General features: G+C 42.8%; 1 protein-coding gene and 1 long non-coding RNA gene across 2 annotated transcripts in view; one reads left to right on the top strand and one right to left on the bottom strand.

The window, feature by feature from the left end:
- SLC35F3 (solute carrier family 35 member F3) overlaps positions 1 to 26,367 on the top strand; it is a 410,117-nt gene that overhangs the window by 155,379 nt on the left and 228,371 nt on the right. The window lies entirely within an intron of this gene.
- LOC134731905 (uncharacterized) lies at positions 14,704 to 23,148 on the bottom strand. The gene is made up of 2 exons (XR_010114620.1): positions 15,244 to 23,148; positions 14,704 to 14,876 (listed from the first exon to the last, which is right to left on the bottom strand). It is a non-coding gene; the product is annotated as an uncharacterized lncRNA (long non-coding RNA).

Genomic DNA, 26,367 nt, shown 5'->3' on the forward strand with positions numbered 1-26,367 from the left:
CAGTGCTGGGATTACCGGCATGAGCCACCGCACCGGGCCGAGATTTATATATTAAAAGCATCTCTCTGCCTGCAATGCTGAGAGCTAAAAGGTAGAGAACAAGTTGCCAGAACTTAAGAGTCCTCTTAGGCCTCACTCATAGGCTCATAGGAGCCCAGCCTCCCCCAGGGTCCTCAGAACAGGGGTCCCAAGGTCCCTGAGGTGGTCCTCTCTTGGCTTCCACCCCGGCGCTCTTAACACAGTCTCGCATTCGCCGGCCATTTCCGTTGCTCTTCCTGTAGCTCAGACACTCTCTCCTTGTCCCTGATGGGCGCCATGCTCAGTTGTGTCTTGATTTCATTGCCACCAGTCTCGTACTGCCCAGACCGTGCTACACTCTGGCTGCCAGGTTCTGTGTTCCCAGAGGATACCCTTCATTCTTACTTGAGCTGGCCTTGGTTATACAGGAATGGAGACAGCACCACCTTGTGCTCTAATCTCATACAGAGCTTTCAAACCCAAATCTTCCAGCCACCTCCTCCACCAGGAAGTTGGTTTAAATGGCTGGAAAGAACGTGCAGAGCCAAAGAAGTCTGAGCAGCACATACTCTGCTGGATTCAAGGCCATCCTTTCTGCCCATTCTAAACCAACCTTCCTCCTTGGAGCCCTGTACAAACACAACATCCCCTGGTGTGAAGATGAGCTCTCATGCATTCCCCAGAAGGTTCTGACCTTCCTTCATACAGCAGGTTCCTGGAAGGCCTACCTGCTGGCTCTAGTGGGTGAATATGATGAAGCCTGCAGGCTGCCTGGCCAATGACTTCATTAATGCCGACGTGAAAGCACAGCACATCAAAATAGAAAACATGGTTTTTATGCCTTCATTTCCCAGTAGGCTTTTACATAATTTACTTTTCCTATACATGGAGGGATTTATTTATGCGTATACCAACCAAATAGTCTTGATTTTTTAAAGTTTGTATTCCAAGTATTTTATCCTGGTTTCAGATCACCTTGACTAATTTCCGGTTTAGCAAATATGGTGACCATAGCCATATTATGCCTCTCTCCCATAGACAAATCTAACAGAATGTTGGATGTATCTGCAATTCATTTTTAATTACCTTTATAGATAGTTTCCATGTGTATTATTGTTTTTTAATCTCATCAGGTTCATAGAATTGTTCTAACAATTCATATTAACATCTTTTTCTGTTTTCCATATTTTAAGAACTTGTCTATTTTCTGCAGTTTTTGTTTGTAATGTTATGATCGACATATTTTTATGCCTCTCCATAACATATCAGCCCATTTTAGTAATTTCGTATGATGGCCTCCTTAAAATAAATAATTAATGCTCCTCTCAACCTTCTAGATTTGTGCAGAGTTACAACTGGAGACTGTTAGAGCCAGGAAGAATCTGAGAGCTTACCCTCAACTCCCATTTTGGAAGATGAGGAAATAGATGCAGAGCAATCCCCTGTCTCACCTGAAGCCCTGCCTCCAGGCAGCCGACAAACTCTCACGACTCTATCAGAGAAAGTCTGCCTTGTTAGGTATACAGTGAAAAGACTGTATACCTTTTAAAGGAGTTGTCCCTCATCTGGCCCTATGTGTGGAGAGGACCCAAGAGCAGACACGGTAGAGTCTAGGGACCTGGCAAGTCAAGAATCCATCAATATCACTACAACACATGAGTACCTGCTGGGGGTCAGGTGCTGGTCAAATGCTTTCTTTATTTCCTTGACAATTACTTATTGAGAAACTATGGGCCAGTCACTGTTCAAAGTACTTGGGACTCTCCAGAGAGTAAAATGGTCAAACAGCTCCATCATCATGGTGCTTCTTTTAGAACCATTTTCAGAAAGCTTGTTCCCATCCTGGTTTCATTAGGGCAAAGACAACGTTCTTCTCACTCCTGCTGGGTTCTCCACGCCTGGCAGAGAGCCTGTAAGTTAATGGGTGGGTGGACAGTCCTTACATGACCAAATTCATGTGCTTCCAAATCTTTGCCATTTCTCTCACCTCTGATAAGAGTAGAGCATTAACGGGTCAAACAGAAATGATCAGTTTAGTAGACTCTCACCATGAAAGGTACAATAAATAACACTTTTAGGAATATTTAATGAACATTCCATGTCATTCGGATCTATGAACATGCAATTTGTCATTGAAGAAGTGAAGCCTTGGGAAGAAAGCAGCAGAATGCTTCAAAAGATGTCTGATTTCCACCTACAAACCTATTAATAACAGCTTCTCCCAAACTCTGTACCTCCTATTGGCATGCCTCGTTAAGATGTAATTAATGGCCAAGGACCACCCTTTCTACTCCCCAAATTGTTGCTAGTTGTTGAAGTTATGGGAATTAAGAGACTCCACTATCCCTTGTCAATAAAGTTTCATTATATCCCACAGGGCACAATTGGCACAATTTACAGGCCTGGACAGAAAAAGGAATCAGGGGACTCATGAGTGTGGTTGCTTGAATTGGGAATGAGAGAACTTATGACAATGTAGCTGAGTGGAAATAACTGTTTTTAGAGTCAGATTTATGTAAGTGACTACTGAAATTAATTCAACAACAGTAGATATTGTAGGCAGCATGATTGCTTTATGTGCTGTTGCTAACTCCAAGGATTTCTAGAATAATAGGGCAATCCTCACAGTGCTAGTTTATTCTGGATATTTTTCTGTCTTGTCTAAGTAGCTGTGCCCTGGGTTTACATTTCTTTATCTGTGAAGAAGGTTGCACTTAATAAAAGGCACCTGCTATGGTCATGTTTCCTTCTGCCTTTATTCAGATGCAAACATAAATTTATGTTAGTGACAATTGCCTATGCCAGTCATTGGGCCCTTAATTCACTCAACAGATATTTCCTGAGCACTCATCAGACACTGATGGAGATAATGCAGTGAACAAAACAAAGCCCTGGCCCTCCCTGGTAGAAAGAGAGAGGCATGAAGTAAATAAACAACGAAATATGTAACATGTTAGGTAGAATTTAATACAATGAGAAAAATTAAGCCAGGAGGGCCTGGGACGGAGAGGGGAACTTGCCATTTTCTATGCAGTGACCTGGGAAGTATCTCTGATGTGAAGATAATTGAACAGAGAAAGGGGTGGGGGGCTGTGGATCTCGGGAAGAACAGTGTTCCAGGCAGAAAAGAAAGCCAATGCAACCCCTTGCAATGAGGCTATGCTTGAAGTGTTTGGGGAACAGGAGGAAGCCAAAATGGCTAAGGCCTATGACTCAGCAAAGAGTGGCAGGACCCACGGGCAAGGGGGCAAGGGGGCAAGGGTCCCCATCACACCAGGCCTCAGAGGTCTTGTAAGGACCTTGGCTTGGCGTGGAGAGATGGAAAGACCCTAGAAGGCTTTGATTAGAGGAGTGGCATGAACTAACTTAGGTTTGAAAAGAATCACTTTGGTTATTATATGGCAAAGCAGATGGTGGGAGGACAGGCGTGGGCACCGGGAGACCTGGCGAGGGTGTTTGTGATAACCCAGTGGAGAGATGATGGAGGTGGCTGCAGAGGCAGTACAAAGTGATCCCATTGACTCATCTGTTCCCTGTGGATGTGTCTGTACCTTTCCCACAAGAACACAAATGCCAGACGGGCAGATATGCTAGCTTCTATTTCCTTTTGATTTTTATTTTACAGACAGGGTCTTGCTCTGTCACCCAGGCTGGAGTGCAGTGACATGATCATAGCTACTGCAGCCTTGAACTCCCGGGCTCAAGCAATCCTCCCACCTCAGCTTCCCATGTATGTAGAACTATAGCCATGAGCCACCACGTCTGGCTAATTTTTAAAAATTTTTTGTAGAGATGGGATCACACTGTGTTACACAGACTGGTCCTGAAATCCTGGGCTCAAGAGATCCTCCTGCCTTGCCTTCCAAAGTGCTAGGATTACAGGCATGAACCACCATGCCCAGTCCTCTATCTTCTATTTCTTGAGTCCTTCCATAAGCACCTTGCATAGCTGGATAATCAAAACACAAAAGTCATCATGGAGAGAAGCAGCAGCCAGAGCTGTTGGAGACTGTGAACAAACCATCAAGCCTATCCATCAGGATACCTGTCACCTACCTCCCAGTTGCGTTAAAGGTACTGGGAAATCATTCTGAAATTCTGTGAATCAGATCAATTTAAATCACTTCCTCTGATATGATAAATATATGATACATACCACTCATTTCATTGTCGATATAAAATAAAAATCTAGTATAAACTGTGAAACCACTGGACTTATATTCTGTTCTTTCCCTCATTTTTCCCATTTGCATGTGTGTGTCCCAGGAAAAAGTCTCAAGTTTGATGTCGTACTTGCTTTAGTTTCTTTTTTTATTATTAAATGTGGTAAAATATTTATAACATAAAATTTACCATCTGGGCCATTTTTAACTGTGCATTCGGTCGTGTTAAGTGTCATTATATTGTGTATCATTGTCCAAGCTTTAGTTTCTTTTTCTGCTAGGTCTGGCAGGCCTGGAAGCCATATTGAGTTTAGCAAAATTCTCCATCTAGTCTTCTACTGTTTTTCTAGTAATGTGCTTGGTGCTACATTTTAAGAAACGTCCCTCTTGTCTCACCGTCTGAAAACCACCTTCTTTTCACAGGTGTTGGTTGTCATCCTACTCTTCATAAGTTAAACACTCCCTTCAGCTTTCCCTTTAAAATGTACATCAAGGTCACGGGTCACATGGCTGGTCAGTAGCAGAAGCTTCCATCCTGATTGCTGGTCCTGTTCTCTTTTCATTACCTGCTATTATCTCTTCTGGACCCACTTCTTTCTCTTTTGACTTTGTCATCAGTTAACAATGATTGAACACTGGGCACTTCTAAAAGCAATGCCAGAGCAGGCAGCTGCCCTAAAGGAGTATGTCAAGTAATAGAGGCAACTAGCAAATAGACACAGATATTGAAAACACAATCGACAAAATCTGTAACCACAGCCATGACAGCTCAACCCATGCAGATACGTATATATGAGTTCCGAGTGCCCAAGTAGGTGGAAAGATGAAGTGGGGGAGGGTAGGATGACTTCTAGAGACACTGGAGCCCCAATGGGCCCAGTCAGAAAAGGCAAGACAGGCAGGGGTGGAGCTCAAGCAGAATTTTAAAGGTTTCAAAGTTCATGATTTCTTAGAGGCAGGAGGTGATCTTTTCTCAGAGGCATAGAGAAGGTTCAGAAAGTTTGCAGAAAGCAATCAAAGTAGAGAGAGTAGAGCGGAATTTGTGGGAACTGAGTGAGGTTAGGGCAAAAATATTTCAAGTGCATGTTATTTTCAGTTGGTAGGAAAAGCAACTGGTAGCCACTGTTGGCATTGAAGAAAGGAAATCCAGGTGACACTGATGAGAATCTGCCTTTACCACATTTGAGATGTCTGGGGAGGAGCTGAGACTGAAATAAGGAAAGTCAACTAAAGGCGTTGATCAAGAGCCTGGCCTTGGGCTGTGACGTCTGAGTTTGTTGATGTTGGGACCAAAGGAAAATCATGGCAATGAGGACTTAGGAATCAAGGAGAAAATAAAGAACTCAGTCTGAAAAGTTTAATTTTACATGGTAGTGAGATACACTGATGAGAGAGTACTAACCATGTGGAAATCATACCGTGAAAGAGAAATTGAGAAGTTAGTGATATAAATCTGAGAGACATATGCTCCATGTTAGAACAAAGGACACAGATGATTTAGGCAAAATAATGAACCAAAAACAGACCTTGGGTGAAGAAACATCTCAGCAAAGAAACAAACAAACTGGTAAGAGGAAAACTACTAGTCAACAGTGGTGGCAACCTCATATGCATGCCAAGCCCTTCACCTCATTATGGGGAGAGCCAACGGAAGTGGTCTCCATCAGCCTTGTGCCTTAGAAAGAGCATATATTTTAATCTATGTACAAAAATATGGGAATATTTGCAAAGAAACATGTCTTTAGTGCAAGCTAATAGCATGTGGGCTAAGCACCTTGTGCTGATAAAGTGATAGAATGATAAGAATAGTTATTTTGAGAAGATTCCAGATAAAATGTGTGGGAAGCACCTTCAGCAATTCATTCCGCACTGAGAAACAACTGAGGGCGTTAGAAAAGAGGACCAAGCTATGCACACTGTAGAGCAGTCAGGAGTAAATAAAATAGTTTATTATCTATGGGAGTGGTGTGAAATCTGGAGAATGTTAAGGAAAATAAAGACCCCAACTCACTGCCAAAAGGAAAAAAAAAACTGAAAGCTGAGTCTTGCAAGAAGCTGCCTTTCCTTTTGTTCCTAAGCAGATAGCTACAGATAAAAGGTTAAAGATCCCCACAGGTAGCTACTCTGTGTTCACCTTATCTTATGTAAAGTGCTGATATACTGAGTAATTGACTATTCCCCTCCTGCTCCTTTTCTCCTGCAACTTGTGGATTACCACCCCCGCCCATTTTTGCTCCAGACCACTTTTCCCATTTAAATATTGAAGCCCTCAAGTTCAGCTTTGGAGAAAGGCACAGACCACAGACTGTTGTCTGTGATTCCATGTTATTTTCTTCTGGGCATGTTCTTAACCTTGGCAAAATAAACTTCTGAAATGATTGAGACCTGTCTCAGATACTTTTTGGTTTACAGTTGAAATATTGGAAAGGTAATAATGGCAATAATTCACTCCTTGGTTTTTTTTCTTTGGTAAAGTTAAAAAACTATGAAATTGTGGCATGTATTGCCAGGTAATACATGCCAATACATTTTAAATGTATTATCAAGGTGACATCCCCATTAATTCTGAGAGGATAGTTTGGAACCCAGAAAGCATTTTTTAAAAGAAAAAGGTAGTAGCTGGGTGTGGTGACTCATGCCTGTAATCCCAACATTTTAAGAGCCTGAGGTGAGAAGATCACTTGAGCCCAAGAGTTTGAGACCCACCTGGGCAACATAGCGAGACCCTGTCTCTCTCTACAAAAATAATAATAATAATCATAATAATTTTTTTTTTTTTGGAGATGGAGTCTCACTCTGTCGCCCAGGCTGGAGTGCAGTGGCACAAACTTGGCTCACTGCAACCTCCACCTACCAGGTTCAAGCAATTCTCCTGCCTCTGCCTCCCAAGTAGCTGGGATGATGGGTGCACGCCATCATGCCCTGCTAATTTTTGTATTTCAGTAGAGATGGGGTTTCACCATGTTGGCCAGGCTGTTCTAGAACTCATGACCTCAGGTGATCCACCAGCCTCGCCCTCCCAAAGTGCTGGCATGAGCCACCATGCCTAGCCACAATAATAATATTAAATAAAAGAAAAAGCTAGAATCCTAGCAGTTCTCTTCTGTAGATAAAGCGTGCCACCCAAGGGGAGAGAGCCTGGCAGGGGTGAGTCCTGCAATGGAAATGCAGAGTTGCCAGTGAGTTACCAAAGCATCTTGCTAATGGTGGGTGTATTTGTCTGTTTTCACACTGCTAAAAAGGACAATCTGAGACTGGATAATTTATAAAAGAAAGGTTTAATTGACTCACCGTTCAACATGTCTGGGGAGGCCTCAGGAAACTTACAATCACGGCAGAAGGTGAAGGGAAAGCAAGGCACCTTTTTCACAAGGCTGCGGGAAGGAGAAGTGCTGAATGAAGTGGGCAGAGCCCCTTACAAAACCATTAGATCTCCTGAAAACTATCATGAGAACAGCGTGGGGGAAACCACCCCCATGATTCAATTACCTCCACCTTGTTTCTCCTTGACATGTGGGGATTATGGGAATTACAATTCAAGATGAGATTTGGGTGGGGACACAAAGCCTAACCATGTCAGTGGGTGTGCAGTGTCATGCTGACTGGGAGGTTGGCTACCACGGATCAGGCACCCTTCAGAGATCCAGTAAGCTTTGGGCAGGAGGTGGGTTCTCATAGCCTGCACCTCAGCTGTGGGGCTCAGCTCCAGAAAAATCTCACGGCACAGTGAACAGCGACCCCTCTCAATTCACACAGTCTGCAGTGCTGCCTGGCACTCTCCAGGGTTTCTCAATTCAGTTGTGTGCCTTTTCTCTGGAGCCTCCACCCTCCACCTCCAAGGGCCTTCACAAACACTTTATTCCCAGCAGATGACATTGAGGGTTGCTCCCCAGAGAATATGAAAGCTGTCAAGGAGGAATTACTTCAGCTCTCCACCACTGAGTCTACAAACCTCTGTCATCACCCACTATTCTCTCCTTGATTCCTACTGCAGAGGAAGGTGTCCTCCAACTAAGGCCAGTCCCTTCACCTGCAGGTTGAATCCTGTCCCCTTCCAACTTTCAACAAGTCTTGTGGCCTCCTTCATCTCTCTGCCCCTGTGCATTCATCTTTTTCCTTTAGGTTCCTTCCCTCTACCATTTAAATGGGTCTTAAGTCTTTCTCATATTAAAAATCAAAACTACACAAAAACTGCCTCTCTTAAAGATTTGTCTTCCTCTTCTTCCTCCTCCTCCTCCTCCTTCAGCAACCGCTGTTTCTCTCCAATTTTCTCAGAATAGTTATCCACACTCACTGCTCCATTTCCTCACCTCCTACTCATTCCTCATTCCACTCCAGCTGGCTTCTGAGCATGTTATTCCACCAAATCTCACTTCACCAAGATCACCAGAGACCTCTATGTTAAGTTTAACCATAGGCATTTTTCAGTCTTCAATGAACTCATCTTCCGCAACAGTCAGCCCTGTTGATCCCCCTTGCTCCTTTCTGAATGAATCCTCTCCATTGGTTTCTCTCCTTCCACAAGTCCCTGGTTTTCTTTGACCTCTCTAAAAGCTAAGCCTCAGATTCCTTTGCAGGCCCTTTCTTCTGTATCTGGCCAATAGATGCTTGGATTCCTTGGGACTCTAAGCCCTTTTGTACTTTGTGTTCTCTTTCTGACTAACTCTCAAAATAGGCAATTAAGTCCTCTTCTATAGCTAAATTTTTTTTGTAAGATGTTAGAATCAGATCTGGAACTTAAAAATTATCCAGTTTAATATCTTACTTTATACAAGGAAAAGCAGTCACTGAACAATGACACGACTGACCTTGCAGGTCAGAACTGAGGTCTCTGTTTTTATTTAAATGTTCTTTCACCCTCACCACACTGTGATCTGCAAAGAGAGAATTAAAAGAGCTTCAAATTTCAACTGCCTCTTTTCCAGAAAAAAATCAAAAGCGATTCTAAATTCATATAGAAAAGCAAGGGACACTGAAAAGCCTAAATAATCTTGAGAAAGAACAAAATTGGAAGACTTGCACTTTCCAGTTTCAAAAGGTACTACAAAGCAACTGTAATCAAGACAGCGTGCTGCTGGTACAGGGATAGACATATAGATCAAGGGAATAGAATGACATAGTTCAGAAAGAAACCCATACATAAATAATCAATTGATTTTCAACAAGGGTACTAAGACTATTCAATGGGGAAATAATAACCTTATCAACAAATGGTGCTGGGACATAAGTCCATTTTTGTATACGGTGTGAGATTAGGGGTCTACCTTCATTATTTTGAAGACCTAAGTGTCAGAGTTAAAATAGTAAAGCTCTTAGAAGAAAACATATGAGTAAATATTCATGATTTTAGATTAGGCATCAGTTTCTTAAATATCAAACAAAAAGCACAAGCCACTAAAGAAAAACAGATACTTTGGACTTCAGAGTAAAAAGACAACTTACAGAAAGGGACGGCAATTTTGCAAATTATGTATTTTGAGTTTAGCATTCAGAATATACCATGAACTCCTAAAACTCAACAATAAAAAAGTCATGAATGAAAAATGGACAAAGGATTTAAGTAAGCATTTCTCTCAAGAAGATACACAAATGATCAATAATCACCAATGAAATGTCTAACATTATTCATTATTAGGGAAATGCAATTTGAAACCACAATGAAATATCATTTCCCACCCATTTATGATGACTAGAATAAAACTTTCTTTAAAAAACTGAAAATAAGAAATATTGACGAGGCTATAGAGAAATCAGAACCTTCATATATTGCTGGTGAGAAAGTAAAATGATGCAGCCACTATAAAAAACAGTTTGACAGTGTGATAGTGTGACATAAAAAGACACAATATATTTGGCTTTTGTCTCTGGTTTCTGTAACAGAGCTCCTAAAACCCTAGAGATTTCTTGAGTGATGGGGTGAGACGGCATCTTTTGTTATTCTTAAAAAACCCCTTTCAGCAATACCTGAGTGTGTGCTAATGAGGTGACTCTTGGAGGGTGAGGGCTGGTTGCCAGAGGTGATCAACAAGGTGATCAGAGGGATAGAACTTTCAGCCCCACCCCCAACCTCTAAGGAGAGGAGAGGCTGAGTGTTCACTTAATCACCCATGGCTAATGATTTATAGCCTGCCTATAAAATGAAGCCTCCATTCAAACCCAAAAAGTTGGAGTTTGGGGGAGCTTCCAGGTTGGTGCGCAAATCAAGGTGCTGAGAGGGTGCTGTGCCTGGGAGGGCATGGAAGCTCCATGCCCCTTTATTATTACCATTTCTTATTACATTACAGTATCACAGGTGGTTCCTCAAAAAGTTAATTATGAAGTTACCATAGGACCCAGCAATTCCCCCCAGGTATATACCCAAGAGAATAGAAAACATATATTCACACAAAAACATGCACATGAATGTTCCTAACAATTTCATTATTATAGCTGAAATATGGAAACAGCCCAACTGATGAATGAATAAACAAATTTGATATATTCATACAGTGGAATATTATGCAGCCATTAAAAGGAATGAAGTGCTGATGAATGCTTCCCATTAAAAGGAATGAAGTGCTGACGAATGCTTCCCGTTAAAAGGAATGAAGTGCTGATGAATGCTTCAACATGGATGAATCCTGAAAACATTATAAGTGAAAGAAGCCATACACACAAAACTACAAATTGTAAGATTCCATTTATAGGAAATGTCTAAAATAGACAAATCCATACGGAAAGAAAGTAGGTTAGTGGTTGCCAGGGAAGGGAAGTGGAAGGAACTAGGAATGGTTACTAACAGGTATAAGATTTCCTTCTGCGTCAATGGAAATATTTCAAGTAAGATAGTGGTGATGAGTATACCACATCATGAATATTCTACAAACCAGTGAATTGTATATTTTAAGATGGTGAATTTTATGTTATGTGGATGTTTATCTCAATAAAAAATTGCAAAAAAAACCCTTCAAAGTAATATTTAATTCTTTTTCTTCTCTGTCCTCCCTACTTGCCACAATTATTCAACCTTACAGCCCCAGGCCAACTTGGCAACCTCTGAAAAATTTCCTTTGCTTCTCATTCCTACTGCCATATATTCAACAATAGCCTCCAGCCTGGTCTTCCTTCTTCAGTCTCTTCAGTCTTTCCCAAAGCTCTTGAACCCTACATGAACCCATGCCTCGGCCAAAATATTACAGGCTGCAGCCAATCTACAAGTGGTGTACAGGCCAAACATCCACTTATAACATGGTTGGAATTCCTAACACATTTTTTCATAGATCTAATGCTATACGATAGGTGGAGGTTAGATCCTCAGGCAACTCATGAAACCATGTTTCATCTTCAAATAACCGAGAGCTAGTTCTAATAGTACTAGAGAATCTAATCATTGCAAACAACGTTTTTGTTGGAAAATAAGCTCAGAATTCTAATTTGTACTCCCCGAGCCAAGCTGCTGGCTCCTGTTTCCCAGAGTCAGGGACTGGGGGAGGGGCTACGGGAGGCAGGGGATTGAGTGGGCAGCAGTGGGTCACTGTGGGTGGGGTGAATATCCTTCCGTTATAACCACAGAGCCCTGTCTCTAACTGGAGTTAGGAGTTACCTATTCAACCCTATTCTTTGCTTTTCTTTACACTGCCTTTTCTTGATGCCTTTAACCAGGGCTTCTAAGTCTTGTCCACTGTAAAAGAGAATATTCCATCAAAGCTTGTGTGCCTTCCAGTTGTGGACCCCTGGGGCAAGCTGGTAAATTGACACCTTTTTTTTTTTTTTGAGGCAGAGTCTCACTCTGTTGCCCAGACTGGAGTGCAGTGGCGCCATCTCGGCTCACTGCAAGCTCCGCCCCCCAGGTTCAGGCCATTCTCCTGCCTCAGCCTTCAGAGTAACTGGGAATACAGGCGCCCGCCACCACGCCTGGCTAATTTTTTGTTTGTTTGTTTTTGGTTTTTTTTTGTATTTTTAGTGGAGACAGGGTTTCACCGTGTTAGCCAGGATGGTGTCCATCTCCTGAACTCGTGATCCACCCACCTCGGCCTCCCTAAGTGCTGGAATCACAGGCGTGAGCCACCGCGCCCGGCCCAAATTGGCATCTTTTCTAGCAATGCTTTCTGCACTCATTCACTGAGGTCAGAGAGGGACTGAATTTTATATTAATATGCAAAACAGATTCCATAATAATTCATGTCTGCCAGCAGAAGTGTTCTTATAAAATTCGGCAAATTGTAGATCAGTTTTCTGCGGTTCGTGTTATCTCCTCGGTTTCCTCTGTAATTTTATAAACAAGACAACTTCTCAGAGAAGTACATCAAATGGCTTTATGTATAAACAAGAGGAATCTCTGTAAATCTCACTACATCATGCATTATTTGATTTCACAAATTCAATTCGCTGCCTGCCTGAAGCTAACTGTAACCATGTCACAAAAATTCTCAACCTAGACCGAGCAGTGTGATAAAGAGTGTTTGCTTGTTTTTTGGTTTTACATTCTGCTTGTTTTCATTCCCAAAGTTGCTGCTTTGTCATTTATGTAAAGACTGTGTCTGGAAACCTGAGTTAACTGGAGTCCTCTTGTAAAATTCGTGCCGGTGATAGTTGACACTGTAGTATCACAGGGACTGCCAAACTTATTTGTATTAGTACGTTTTCACACCGCTGATGAAGACATACCCAAGACTGGGTAATTTATAAAGAAAAAGAGGTTTAATGGACTCACAGTTCCATGTGGCTGGGGAGGCCTCACAATCATGGCAGCAGGCGAGAGAGAAAATGGGAGCCAAGCGAAAGGCAAAACCCTTTATAAAAACATCAGATCTCATGAGACGTATTCACCACCACAAGACAGTATAGGGGAAACCACCGCCATGATTCAGTTATCTCCCACTGGGTCCCTCCCACAACACCTGGGAATTATGGGAGCTGCAATTAAAGATGAGATTTGGGTGGGGACACAGCCAAACCATATCACGATCCCACTTAACCTTTCTCTGCTTCCTAACTGGGAGCTATGCAACCTTTGGAATCTTATCTAAGTATTTCATTTTTGCTCAATAACCTATTAGACTGGAGGAGAATAAGAGAGAGAAGACATTTTTCCTCTTTCTGTTTCCTCCTTCTTTTTTCTTTCTTAATTCTAGGCAAAGACATGTTAATGATAATGTTGGTTTGGGGCACACAGAAGTCTGTTGTCTTCAAAACTGCAACTGTACTGGCAGCTAACTCCAGTGATTAGCAGAATTGTTGCTAATGAAGGTTTAAGAAAAGCAAGCATGCTAATTCTCAGCATACTCTTTGAGAGAGTGGATCGGGTCAGAGTATTCTGGTGTGGCTGTTTTCTTCTTTAGGCTCTTAGATACTGGTTTGCTATCACCTGCACTACTTTATGCTTCTTAGTATCTTGTTTTTTTCCTTCTGTTTTCTGGCATACATTGCTCTGTTGTGCATTGGCATTTGACCTGGACTGCTTTCTGTTGAGTTGTTCCATTCTATAGTACCCATATACATCATACACAATCTCTGCACAGAATCATACACATAGGGCTTCAATAATGACTGCTTCTCTACTCTCTCTGAGTACCTTCTGCACCCTCGATGTCTTCATTCCAGAGTGCTTTTGAGGTGGGGCTGCTGTCAGATCTCCAGTCATTTCTTATGAAAGGTTGAATAAGCATTGGACTACTTCCTAGAAATGTCTCACTCATGTAGATTTTGTTCCCAAAGCACTGCAGTCTTGTCATCAGAATCACTGCCCACTCTGAGCTTGCTGTCAATTTACCACTTTGAGTGGGAAAAGCATTGTGAGGCAGGAGGCAACGAGCTTGCTAGTACAAACATTTGTTTTTGGTTTTGGCTTTTTTTTTTTTTTTGAGATGGAGTTTCGCTCTTGTTGCCCAGGCTGGAGTGCAATGGTGTGATCTCGGCTCACCACAACCTCCGCCTCCTGGGTTCAAGCTATTCTCCTGCCTCAGCCTCCTGAGTAGCTGGGATTACAGGCATGTGCCACCATGCCCAGCTAATTTTTTGTATTTTTAGTAGGGACGGGGTTTCTCCATGTTGGTCAGGCTGGTCTTGAACTCCCAACCTCAGGTGATCCGCCTGCCTCAGCCTCCCAAAGTGCTGGGATTACAGGTGTGAGCCACCACGCCTGGCCAACAACATTTGTTAAACAAGTGATTATCATTCTCATGAGGCATTTTCTCTAATTGTTGGTCACTGTTGGTGATAAGGAATAGACACACACACACACACACACACACAATTTTGTGGGTGGAGAAGAGGGCAAGTTATTTACAAATAGTTTTTGTCTTGGAGATATTATATGTGCCTGTGTGAATTATATCTACCTGTGAATCCCATTCAATTATTTACATTTGCCAAACAAATATGAGACATAAAATCCTGAACTGAATCAACCCATTTCAAAAGCCCAGTCTGCACAGTGAAAAACTGAAGGGGTGGGTTGCCCTTCCACACCTGTGGGTGTTTCTCGTTAGGTGGAACGAGAGACTTGGAAAAGAAAAAGACACAGAGACAAAGTATACAGAAAGAAATAAGGGGGCCCAGGGGACCAGCGTTCAGCATATGGAGGATCCCGCCAGCCTCTGAGTTCCCTTAGTATTTATTGATCATTCTTGGGTGTTTCTCAGAGAGGGGGTTGTGTCAGGGTCACAGGATAATAGTGGAGAGAAGGTCAGCAGATAAACACGTGAACAAAGGTCTCTGCATCATAGACAAGGTAAAGAATCAAGTGCTGTGCTTTAGATATGCATACACATAAACATCTCAATGCCTTACAGAGCAGTATTGCTGCCCGCATGTCCCACCTCCAGCCCTAAGGCGGTTTTCCCCTATCTCAGTAGATGGAATATACAATTGGGTTTTATACCGAGACATTCCATTGCCCAGGGACGGGCAGGAGACAGATGCCTTCCTCTTGTCTCAACTGCAAAGAAGCATTCCTTCCTCTTGTACTAATCCTCCTCAACACAGACCCTTTATGGGTGTCGGACTGGGGGACAGTCAGGTCTTTCCCTTCCCACGAGGCCATATTTCAGACTATCAGGTGAAGAGAAACCTTGGACAATACCTGGCTTTCCTAGGCAGAGGTCCCTGCGGCCTTCTGCAGTTTTTGTGTCCCTGGGTACTTGAGATTAGGGAGTGGTGATGACTCTTAAGGAGCATGCTGCCTTGAAGCATCTGTTTAACAAAGCACATCTTGCATAGCCCTTAATCCATTTAACTCTGAATTTGACACAGCACATGTTTCAGAGAGCACGGGGTTGGGGGTAAGGTTATAGATTAACAGCATCTCAAGGCAGAAGAATTTTTCTTAGTACAGAACAAAATGGAGTCTCCTATGTCTACTTCTTTCTACACAGACACAATAACAATCTGATCTCTCTTTCTTTCCCCACGAAAAACAACATGTTTTCCATGCTCAGAACCAACTAACTTTTGCAGCCTAAAATGCACAGCATTAAGTCATTTATATACATATATATGCATATATTTTAAAGAAATTATTCCAAAGAAATTATGTGCTATAAACAAATGTTAGAGAATATTTAAGTTTGTTTATGTCAGGAAAATTAGCAAAGAAGATCTTGATTGACTGAATGGAACCGCCCACTTCCAGACTCCTTTTAGCCCTCGCAACTCCAGGTGTTCTGTTCTATGGAAGTATAAAATGGGTTATCATGTTTCTAGAGAATATCAAAAAAGTCAGGTGGGAAGTGGATTTCAGAAATGACATACTACCCAACCAGGATCTGGTTGTTCCTGACACTGACTGGATGTATTGTAGTACCTTCAGATTGGAGCACCTCCCTGAATTTGTTTTTGGGATTCTTCACTATTAGAAGGACTGAGGGGCCACATTAGAAGTGGATATTCTGAAGTCAGCCTAAATCCCATGTGGAAGTGGATTCGACCATTAAAAGGAATGAAGTACTGATGTGTGCTTTAACATGGATGAATCCCGAAAGCATTATGATAAGTGAAAGAAGCCATACACAAAAGGCTGTGTATTGTATGATTATATTTATATGAAATGTCTAAAATAGGCAAATCCATACAGAAAGAAAGGAGGTTAGCCTAGAAGGGAGAGCCTAGAACAACAGTAAATGCTGGGTTTCTGGCTGTGTCTTGCAGAAGAGCTTCAATTTTGTGCTTATACTGAAGGTTTGTCTAAGCTGGGTCCAAGGTGATTGTTAGCTTCTCCCCATGAATCTTTGGCAGAGGAGTGCTTCAGTGTCCATGAGATATATCTGTGCGGAACAGAGGAAGGCAGCTATGGATATTTCCCCACCTATTGATGATAATTAAAAATCACCCATGCCTGGATCTTTATGATCAACTTGGGCCTTCAAAAATTGGTTTTTGTTTCCTAAGTCCTATTAGGATTTCTGCCCAGCCAGATTTGGAGATAAGTATTCCCTGAACAATCATTGTGCTATGATCCCTATTTCCCTCTGTCTGAATGGAATGGGATATTATTATTTTGGCTTGCATTTGCACGAATATGGCAGTCAATCTTGAGGTGTAATTTGTATCTGGGCTACCTTGTACCCAGACCTCAGTGTGCCCACCCTTTAGACATTTGCTTTTATTTGAGGCATATAAAGGTCATAAACCTTGAGCCCTATCAATGACATCACCTAGAGTCTCAGGTCTTTTTTCCCCTCCCCATACTTTAGAAAAGTCAGTGCTTATATTACTAGTAAATTCCATGTCCATGTTAGTGTGATGTCTTGGTCCTGTAAAGAGGTTGTCTGTATGTGATATGGAACTCAATAAGCCCATTGTGATTCGGACTGCCCTTTGGTTGCTCTCTAATTCTAAGCAGGGACAATTTCTGGTCCTCAGTTGAGAAATCACCTGGCAATAGTTGATATTAGGCATAGCTATTAGGTTGAACCATATGCCCTGTCTTGTATGTCAAAAACAGTCAAATATCAGTAATTCTGTGTGTTTTCACCAAAGGGAGTGTGATCTCCTTGAGATTAGGATATATCTTGCTCATTTTTGTTCATACCCTTCTGTCATACCATCCTAACACAGTGGCTGATAAAATTATTGAAGAAATGAGTGAATGAATGAGTAAATTAGTCCCCCATTTGAAGTGCTCATGTCTGACTCAGGATCTGGATGTACCCCTGTATGCTGCATTCATTTCCTTACTATCGGAGGACCATCCTGTATTACACAAGAACTGTGTTTGAAAACAGCAAGCTGTCTTGCTTAGTTCAAGCTTAAGGTGCATTCTGATGAATGGGAGAAATGAGTCAGGGGCTGAATGTTGGGTGAGACTATAAAGGGCTATGAGTGACATTCCCAGGACTTTGGATCTTACTCCATAGCCAACTGGGAGTTATTATTGGGTTTTGAAGCAGAAATCCAACTGTTTTTGCTTTAGTGGAACATGTCTGTATTTTAAAAGAAAACTATATTTATTCATCCTTTGATGGACAGAATGCTAATATTGAAAAGACAGATGTATTTACCTTGAGGAAAGGGATAATTTATGTGCATTCAATCCTACAAAATCCTTTACATAGCACAGTATAAGCCTGATTACACATGATTAATAATTGCACGTGGGCTGATTGCTGGGCATTCTTGGCTGGGATGTTGTTGTAGATAATTAAAGATTTATTTGGCTGCAAATACCTACCCTAGCTAGAGAGTGGTTGGCTGTTGTTGCTAGAAAACCTTCACACATGCATGACAGTTCAGGAGGATGATAATGTTTTAGAAGCATCCACTTGGAGATGCCAGGAAATGGAAAGCCTGTGTGAAGGACACGTAGAAATTTACAGATGGCCCTAGCTGCATCCACACAGCAGTAAATTCTGACTTATCATCACTGCATTGACAACATGTGAATAAACTTCTGACAGGTATTAGCAATTGAATTTTCCCAGGTATAATAAATTGCCTCTCTCTCTGATCATTTCATATCGTATGGTGAGTCTTTTCAAAGCTTTGAGCCTGAGCTATAAACCTGACATGACCTGTTTGAACTTCTGGGAAGGGCAGGTGCTTGGCAAAGATGTCGATAAGAGGAAGTGTCTCTCCTTTTCTGCCTGCCTTTCTGGCCACCAGCAATACCCCCACCACCACTGCTTCCAAGCCTTTGGTGTATGCCATGCTCATCTAGGGATGGGGAAAGGGATTCCTCTTCTAACAGTGAGTCATATAAAATAAACCATTCTTGCCTGCCTTTAGAACTTTCATAAGTCTTTCATGCCACATGTCAGCCCAGCCATCTGTGACAATGATTAAATACTTGCTGTCACTGGTGGTGTATCTGTTAGGTGTGGTTAAATGCTCAATACCAAGATTCAGAATGTTGGAGCCGGTATTATCTGAAGATCCACAATCCAAGGTTGCTCCTTCATACTTACAGAGGGGCACAGAACTGCCCAGAGTTAAGTGTTCTGCCTAACGACACCCAACAAGCCAAGAGTTAAGTGTCCTGCTCAACATCACCCAAGCAAGTTAGTGAACAAGCCAGGCCTGGCACCAAGGAAACTGGACTTTAGCCTAGGGTCCTCCCACTGCACTGTGCTTTCTTCATTCCATTCATCAGACAACAGCTTTGGTGAGCCTTTCAAAGCATAAAACAAATTGTATCACTCTTCTGTAAAAAAAAAAAAAAAAAAAAAAAAAAAAAAAAAAAAACCTCCAATGGCTTCTCAACCCACCCAGAAACAAATTCAAGGTCCTTAAGTGTGAAGTCCCCAGTGGTCTAACCTCATCCACAACTCCCACCTCATTTCCCTCTGCCCTCTCTGTTATAGCCATGGGGCTTCCTTGGTGATAGTTGTCACACACACCAGGGTTATCCCTGCCTCAAAACCTTTGCACAACATTCTTCTGCCTGCACTGCACCTGCCTCAGATAGTGACATGGCCCTTTTTTATTCATTGTTCACCGGTCCTTTTCTTGACCCTTCCTAAAACATCCCCTCCACATCCGCCTCCAGCCTAGTCTCCTCATTCTGATATATTCTTCTATATTTATTTCTTTGTGTTTTCATTCCTCCTTCCCAGGAGAATGTAAGCTCCATGAATGCAGGGGCTTTCGCTCTTCTGTACGTTGTATTTCCAGCACCTACAGCAGTGATTTGCAAATAGAAGATACTCAGTAAACAGTTTTGTTGCTGTTGTTTTGAGACAGAGTCTCATTCTGTTGTTTTGTTTTGATACAGAGTCTTGCTCTGTTGTTTTGAGACAGAGTCTTGCCCAGGCTGCAGTGCAGTGGCGCAATCTCGGCTCACTGCAACCTCCGTCTCCTGGGTTCAAGCAATTCTCCTGCCTCAGCCTCCCAAGTAGCTGGGATTACAGGCGTGCACCACATGCGCAGCTAATTTTTGTATTTTTAATAGAGACTGATTTTTGCCATGTTGGCCAGGCTGGTCTCGAACTCCTGACCTCAGGTGATCCACCCACCTTGGCCTCCCAAAGTGCTGGGATTACAGGCGTGAGCCACCGTGCCCAGCCACTAAACAGTTTTGAATCAATGAATGACTGGATTTATTTTCAGGTTTTTTCAAAATCTGTTGTCATTTATTTGCTAACTCAATAGAAGTACTGGATTAAAATATTTTCAGTTTAGTTTGTCTAGTACTTTTTAAGCATGCATTTTGTGTTTTGCCATATTTTGTGTGTTGTGGGGGCTGACGAAGAACTGCACACCACAGGCTATTAGGGATTTTACACATGTCATAAGAAATGTTGCAGAACACAGAAGATTCCTTTTTTTCTTTATTTTTGAGACAGAGTCTCTCTCTGTCATCCAGACTGGAGTTCAGTGGCATGATCTTGGCTTACTGCAACGTCCATCTCCCAGGTTCAAGAAATTCTGGTACCTCAGCCTCCTGAGTAGCTAGAATGACAGGCACACACCACCACGCCCAGCTAATTTTTGTATTTTTAGTTGCGAGGAGGTTTCGCTATGTTGCCCAGGCTGGTCTCCAACTCCTGGGCTCAAGCAGTCCGCCGACCTCAGCCCCCCAAAGTGCTGAGATTACAGGCATTAGCCATGGCGCCTGGCTGAAGATTCCAGGTAATTGTTTATGCACATGGAAAACTGGTGTTCTATGAGGCAGTGTTGGCATTAACAAGAACATAGATTTAAGAGTCCTCACCCAGGGCACACACTTTTCCACACAGCATAGTCCCAGCTCCTCCTTGTTGTGTAATGTCTGATAATTTCACTCATTAAATTACCCAGACAGACCCTAAAGTCCTCTGAGTTTGCATCACCTGAAAGTCAGCCTGGGCTGTGAGGATTGTGAGGTGGAGCTCACTGTGGAAAGACGGCATTAGGGAAGACTTTATGAAAATGAAGAGAGAACCAAGGGGCTTTCTGATGGATGAAAGCAGCATGTGCCAAGCACAGGGAATAGGAATGATAGTGTTGGCCATTCAAGCGGTTGGATGGTGGGTATTGAGTGCAGCTGGGAGAAAAACAGATGAAGGACCCTGCAGTGTCTTCACATCAGTGTTCAGGCAGGCAGAGGGCAAATGCAGGAGAGCAAAGCCGCATTTCAGAAGGTTCCTCTGCTGCCTCCAGTGGACAGAAAGCACACGAGCAGGGAGGGAGGTCAGGTGTACCCCGGGGTGGTCACATCTTAATATGCACAGGACTTTTTAGAAGTTTCCACCTCATAGAAGACAGAAAATGAGTGTGTGCTCCAGCTCACTGGGTAGGAGGAGAGGCAGTTTGCCACTGGAGGGGATAGGTTGGGGCTCTGTCCACCTATAAATATTGAGGCGCCCTTGTCACCCACGGGGCATAAAGTGAGAGAGAAGTGGCATAGAGTATGGAAATAAAGAAACAGACAGGGATGCATTGATGTACTAGATAAGATAGGAAAATGTGAAAGATAAAAAGATATACCAAGACAACTCCACAGGCCCAGGCCTTTGAAACCGGAATTCCTTTTGAAAGAATACTTTCCTTTGCAGATCATATATATTTTTAAGTACGTGGAAAGGTAGAGGGCTATAAAATCTTGTTTGAAGAGCCCAGACACCAAGCAATGATAAATTATAAACAAGGCTCTTTGGTGTGACAATTTGGCAATGTGCTGTCGATCACAGAGAGCCTTTTGAGGTTGGTGCCTCTCAGCCCTCAGTCCTTGAGTTTAGCATTGCTTCATGTCGCTCACTCACTGAATCATCCTTAGTCAATGCTGAGCACTGTGTGCTATGTGCTAGAGGCACAACACACTCACAGCACAGCAAAGAGACAAACCTTTGCCTTAGAATGGGTAAGAGCTATGAAAGATTTGCACACAGCCATGATACAACGGGAAGGTGCACATAGTGCTGTCACAGATTGTTACGGACCAGATTTGTTCTGCCAGCACGCAGCAAGCCAATCACTACAGCAACAGGTTTTGCAAAAGAGAAAATATTTTTATTCACAAGGCTGCAGAGCAAGGAGACAGGAGAATAAATCCCAAATCCACCTCTCTAGAAATAAGGCTTGGGGGTACTTATGGGAAAGTAGGCAGCATGGTCTAAAGTATGGGGAAAGTTAACTGGCAGGTACAAAAGTTAACTGGCAGGTACATCATCAAGCTACATGGCTCTTCTTAAGACCCATGTGCAGAAAATAGCAGCGTTAGCATGATCTAAGGGTGGAGTTTTTGGCTCTCTGACATCAAAAGGACACTCTTTGGGCACCTGCACAGGCCCAGTTGAAGGGTCAGTGGTCTCAACTGGCTTGAACTGGACAACAGCTGCCCCCAGTTCCTGAAAAACAACTATAAGCACCTGTTAAGTCAGTGACCCACAGTCAGGAATGTTATCTATAAAGAAGCTAGTGGGAGTTTTAAGACTAGAAGTAAGCAATTACAGCCAGCAAGGCAGGTGAAGTTCGGCAGGCTCAATCTGGTTAGCCCTCCGTTTCAATGCGGGGAGGAACATATTTTCTTCCAAGGGTTCCTGACACACCACTGAGTTGTTCAAGCACCATAATGGTGCAATAACTTCACTTTAGCTTTGTTTATTTTGTTTTGCTTTTTAATTATGCAAGTAATACATGAACATGTTTGCATATAAAAGACACACCCAATACAAAAATAGATATAATAAAAAGCAAAAGTTTCCTTCATTCATTCCCACTGACTGAACTCCTACACCTTCTTGGAAATAACTACTGTTAATAACTACGATGATAGCTTGACCTAGTCCTCACTCTATCCCCTAGCGGCTCTGAGGCACCATCACCCTACCTTGAGGCTTTTGTTCTCCAGCCCTGCTGTCTGTTTACTATCAGTCCTTCTTTCATGGACAAAGACCAAGGACTTTTCTTCCTGTAGGTTTTCTCCTAAAATTGCTTCAAGTCCAACTGGATATGCAGCAAACACTCACCCCTGCCTTATCAGCTTATTTGTGGGACCACGACCTGAGGAGGGGAACCCTTGGAGGAAATTGCAAGGTGCTCACTTCTCTGAGACCAGGGTGGAAAGTCTGTTCATGCATCTCCAACCCTGGGACCTGCCAGTGCATCCTCTGCCCTGCTCAAAACGGAGAAGCAGTCAAGCCAAAAAGCCAAACTCCTACACCTTCTCAGAAATAACAACTCTTATTAATTTGGTTTGTGATCTTCTAAACCTTTTTTCTATACACCATTTAGGTACATCCAGAAATATATGGAAAGAATGGTATTTATATTTAAATGAGCCTCTTCCTTATGCATTATTTTATAACTTGTTTTTTTCACTCACTGTGTCATAGATTTCTGCACCTCTCTGTGTCTTATTTAACTGTTGTTTTAGTATCCATGGAATGACTGAGCCGTATTTAGTTATGTCTGCCTCACTTAGTATTGGCTGTTTTCCCCACGCAGTATTAATGCTTATCTTGTCCTCACGCTACCTGCTTGGAGGCAGAAGGGGAGCTTGCCCCACTGGGCTTTCTTTGGTTGTGAGAAGCAAGCTTCCTGTCCCATGAAGGCCAAGCACAGCTGTTACTACACGCCCTTGTGCCACTACCAAAGGGCTCAGCCATTTTGTTTTTAAAATTTCACTTCCAAGAGCTGGAAGGTAGCCAACCCTGGAGAAAGGAGAACTTGGTGCCTACCGTGAGCTCAGAAGACACACCCAGAGGGTAGTTTCTCCTGGAGGTTTAAGTTCTAAAAACATTCTCCCAGGTTATAGGCTGCCTTTCTCTGAGTTTATGTCTGCCTGGCTTTATTATCAAGGTCCTTTACAGAAACTTGGGTAAGACTTTACCAAAGCAGTAAAGTAAAAAGGTATTAATAGGGAGTAGAATGTTATTCTATTCTTAGTCTTCTTTTCTCTCTTCCATTCCCTCAGGAGTTCTCTTAGACCAGGCTGTTATAAAAGTGAGAGGACCCCTCTCCCACCCCTGCTACCCTTGCCCCAGAATTTCTTGCCATTTCTGAACACCTAAGAGGACTGTATTGTTACAGAAATGGCGTTGGAACCAACATGGTACTGTGAAAAGCCTTGGCTTGATGCTGAGGCTACAGACCCATCGTATTTGGATTGCAAAGTGCTGCAAATAAAAATGAATGTAGGAGGCTGGCTAGCATGGCAGATCACACCTGTAATCTCAGTATTTTGGGAGGCCAAGGCAGGAGGATCACTTGAGCCCAGGAATTTGAGACCAGCTTGGACAACATAGCAAGATCCCATTTCTACAAAAATTTAAAAATTAGCTGGGCATGGTTGGTACATGCCTGTAGTCCCAGCTACTCGGGAAGCTGAGACAGGAGCATCACTTGAGCTCAGGAGTTCGAGGCTGCAGTGACCTACAACTGCACCAGTGCACTCCAGCCTGGATGACAGAGCAAGACCCTGTCTCTAAAAAAGAAAATTAAATTAAAAGATAAATAAAATAAAAATGAATGTCGGTCACTGAAGAAACATCTCTACTCTCCGGCTGGCTGAGTCTCCACCACTCCCTGTTTCATTCATTTATGCTTCTAAACTAATTCTATAGGCACGAAGTGGGTGAAGTCTGATGTCTGGCTTGGCTTTGCCACATAGAGTGTCTGGATTGTGGGACACTCATTTAACATCTTTGGGCCTCAATTTCCTAATTTGTGGAAAGTTATAGCATGAGCTAATTGTATATATCAGCTCTGGTAAACAATAAAGATTAACTCATGAGAACGTGCAGGACAATATTAATTACACTCACAGCATGCCTCCCGACATCGTCTCTTCGCCAGAATGTATATTTGAGAACAAAAGGCTTTATCTGGCTCAATTTTGAGCTTATCTACCCCCAGATAATTTTTCTGATATATTCCCACTGCATTCTGATAAGATAAAAACACTCTGCAAACAGAAAAGTGCTACAAAATATCATCAATGATAGCCTCCCCCTAACCTAGTCCTCACTGTATCTCCCAGTGGCTCTGAGGCACCATCACCCTACCTTGAGACTTTTGTTTTCCAGCCCTGCTGTCTGTTTACTATCAGTCCTTTCATGGACAAAGACCAAGGCCTTTTCTTCCTGTAGGTTTTCTCCTGAAATTGCTTCAAGTCCAACTGGACATGAAACAAACACTCACCCCTGCCTTATCAGCTTATTTGTGGGACCACAACCCGAGGAGGGGAACTCTTGGAGGAAATTGCAAGATGCTCACTTCTCTGAGACCAGGGTAGAAAGTCTGTTTGTGCGTCTCCGGCCCCGGGCCCTGCCGGGGCATTCTCTGCCCTGCTCAAAAGGGACAACCAGTTCAGCCAAGAAAGAAAGGAAACGCCAGCCTCCTAAATATGCTGTGGACAGAAACAAAGACAAGTTACCCTATGTCTTGCCATTTCCCCTGTGCACGTGGTGACAAGATGATCCAAGTAGGATGGGCAAGAAAAACTGGAACACTCTTGGAGAGGGAGTCTGCAGCTGCAGGATGTTTTTGCCAGATGCAAACACGTTGGCCAAGAACAGTGCTTGCTCTGCAGCCAGCGCTGTCCAAGCAGCAGACCACCCAGATGGCCAGGAAGCAGAGGCCCTGGAGCACATGGCCCACAGTCACTGTGCACTCAAGTGTCAGGTCAAACTTCCAGGACGACTGGTGCAGACTACAGCCTCCTGTGCCTACCTTCCTGGCAGAGTGAATTAGCCTTCACCTCTGGGGACTCAGCTGCTGCCCAGAATTTGATTCTCTTTCCACCAGTAACTTCAATTTAGAGAAAAACTTAGAAGCCTATTTTCATGAAGACAGATGAAGGAGTCTGTGCTGGTTCCTCTTCTGCCTCTGTTTCTGGAGGGAGACCAACTAAATGATATTCAGCAGCAGAATCCAACTGGAACTAGTAGGAAATTGATTTGCTTTTTAAATCCTCTAGCTTTATGCAATGAATTATCTTAAGTTCAGCTTCAGATAGCAAGAGCAGTATATGCTCATGGCAATTTCTCCAGCCAGGGTCTGCTTCAGTGGAGTGACACATTGTTATCAGAGAGGCTGTCTTGGGTGCTACAGGCAATTCCTTGTTGGTGCCTGATTGTTTTCTGTAAATCTTTGAGTTAGTGGTGTCCATGGAAACAGCATGTAATTGATGGACCATTATTAGGTTGGACACTACCTAACCATTAGTGGAACTAGGAGCTGACCCTGAGCCCCAGGAATGAGGGCCTCTGATTTCCAAACCCCTCTCTATCTCTACAGTTTCTGAAGTATATGGCATTATAGGATTCAGCAGGGGGCGCTTTTATGAGGCAGGGAGGCTTGATAGGGGCTTTGAAGGCACTGATGGCAACTGATGAAGTAGACTTTTATCTAAAGGGGGCAGAGATGGCAGGTGATGGCTAAAATGGCAGGAGAGATCAATGGTTCAGTCTGCCTATCTCTGTCTAGTACATGGGTGGACATATGCACACATACACATACAAGGAAGGAAATTGTATGCACACATACAAGGAAGGAAATTGCTTACCTGCTAGTTCTTATTTTTGTAACTATCATAAACCATAGTTAGTACTTACTACTTCCTTTTATCACTACACATTGCACTTTACATCCACCCTCCGCTGGCAGGGGGGTTTATCTGATGAGTTGACTCAACCTTCATTCCTGAGAAGTCTGAATCCTCAGTGGTTCTGCCTATTTTTGGTTGCTGTCATTTTCTATTAAATTTTACTAATAGATATGAAATTACTCCCAGAGAAGAAGAGAGAAAATGATCTACGCCTAGGAAACTATCTAGTGATATTCCTTAAGA

This window comes from Symphalangus syndactylus, chromosome 19, assembly GCF_028878055.3.
Source record: "Symphalangus syndactylus isolate Jambi chromosome 19, NHGRI_mSymSyn1-v2.1_pri, whole genome shotgun sequence".
Taxonomy (NCBI): domain Eukaryota; kingdom Metazoa; phylum Chordata; class Mammalia; order Primates; family Hylobatidae; genus Symphalangus; species Symphalangus syndactylus.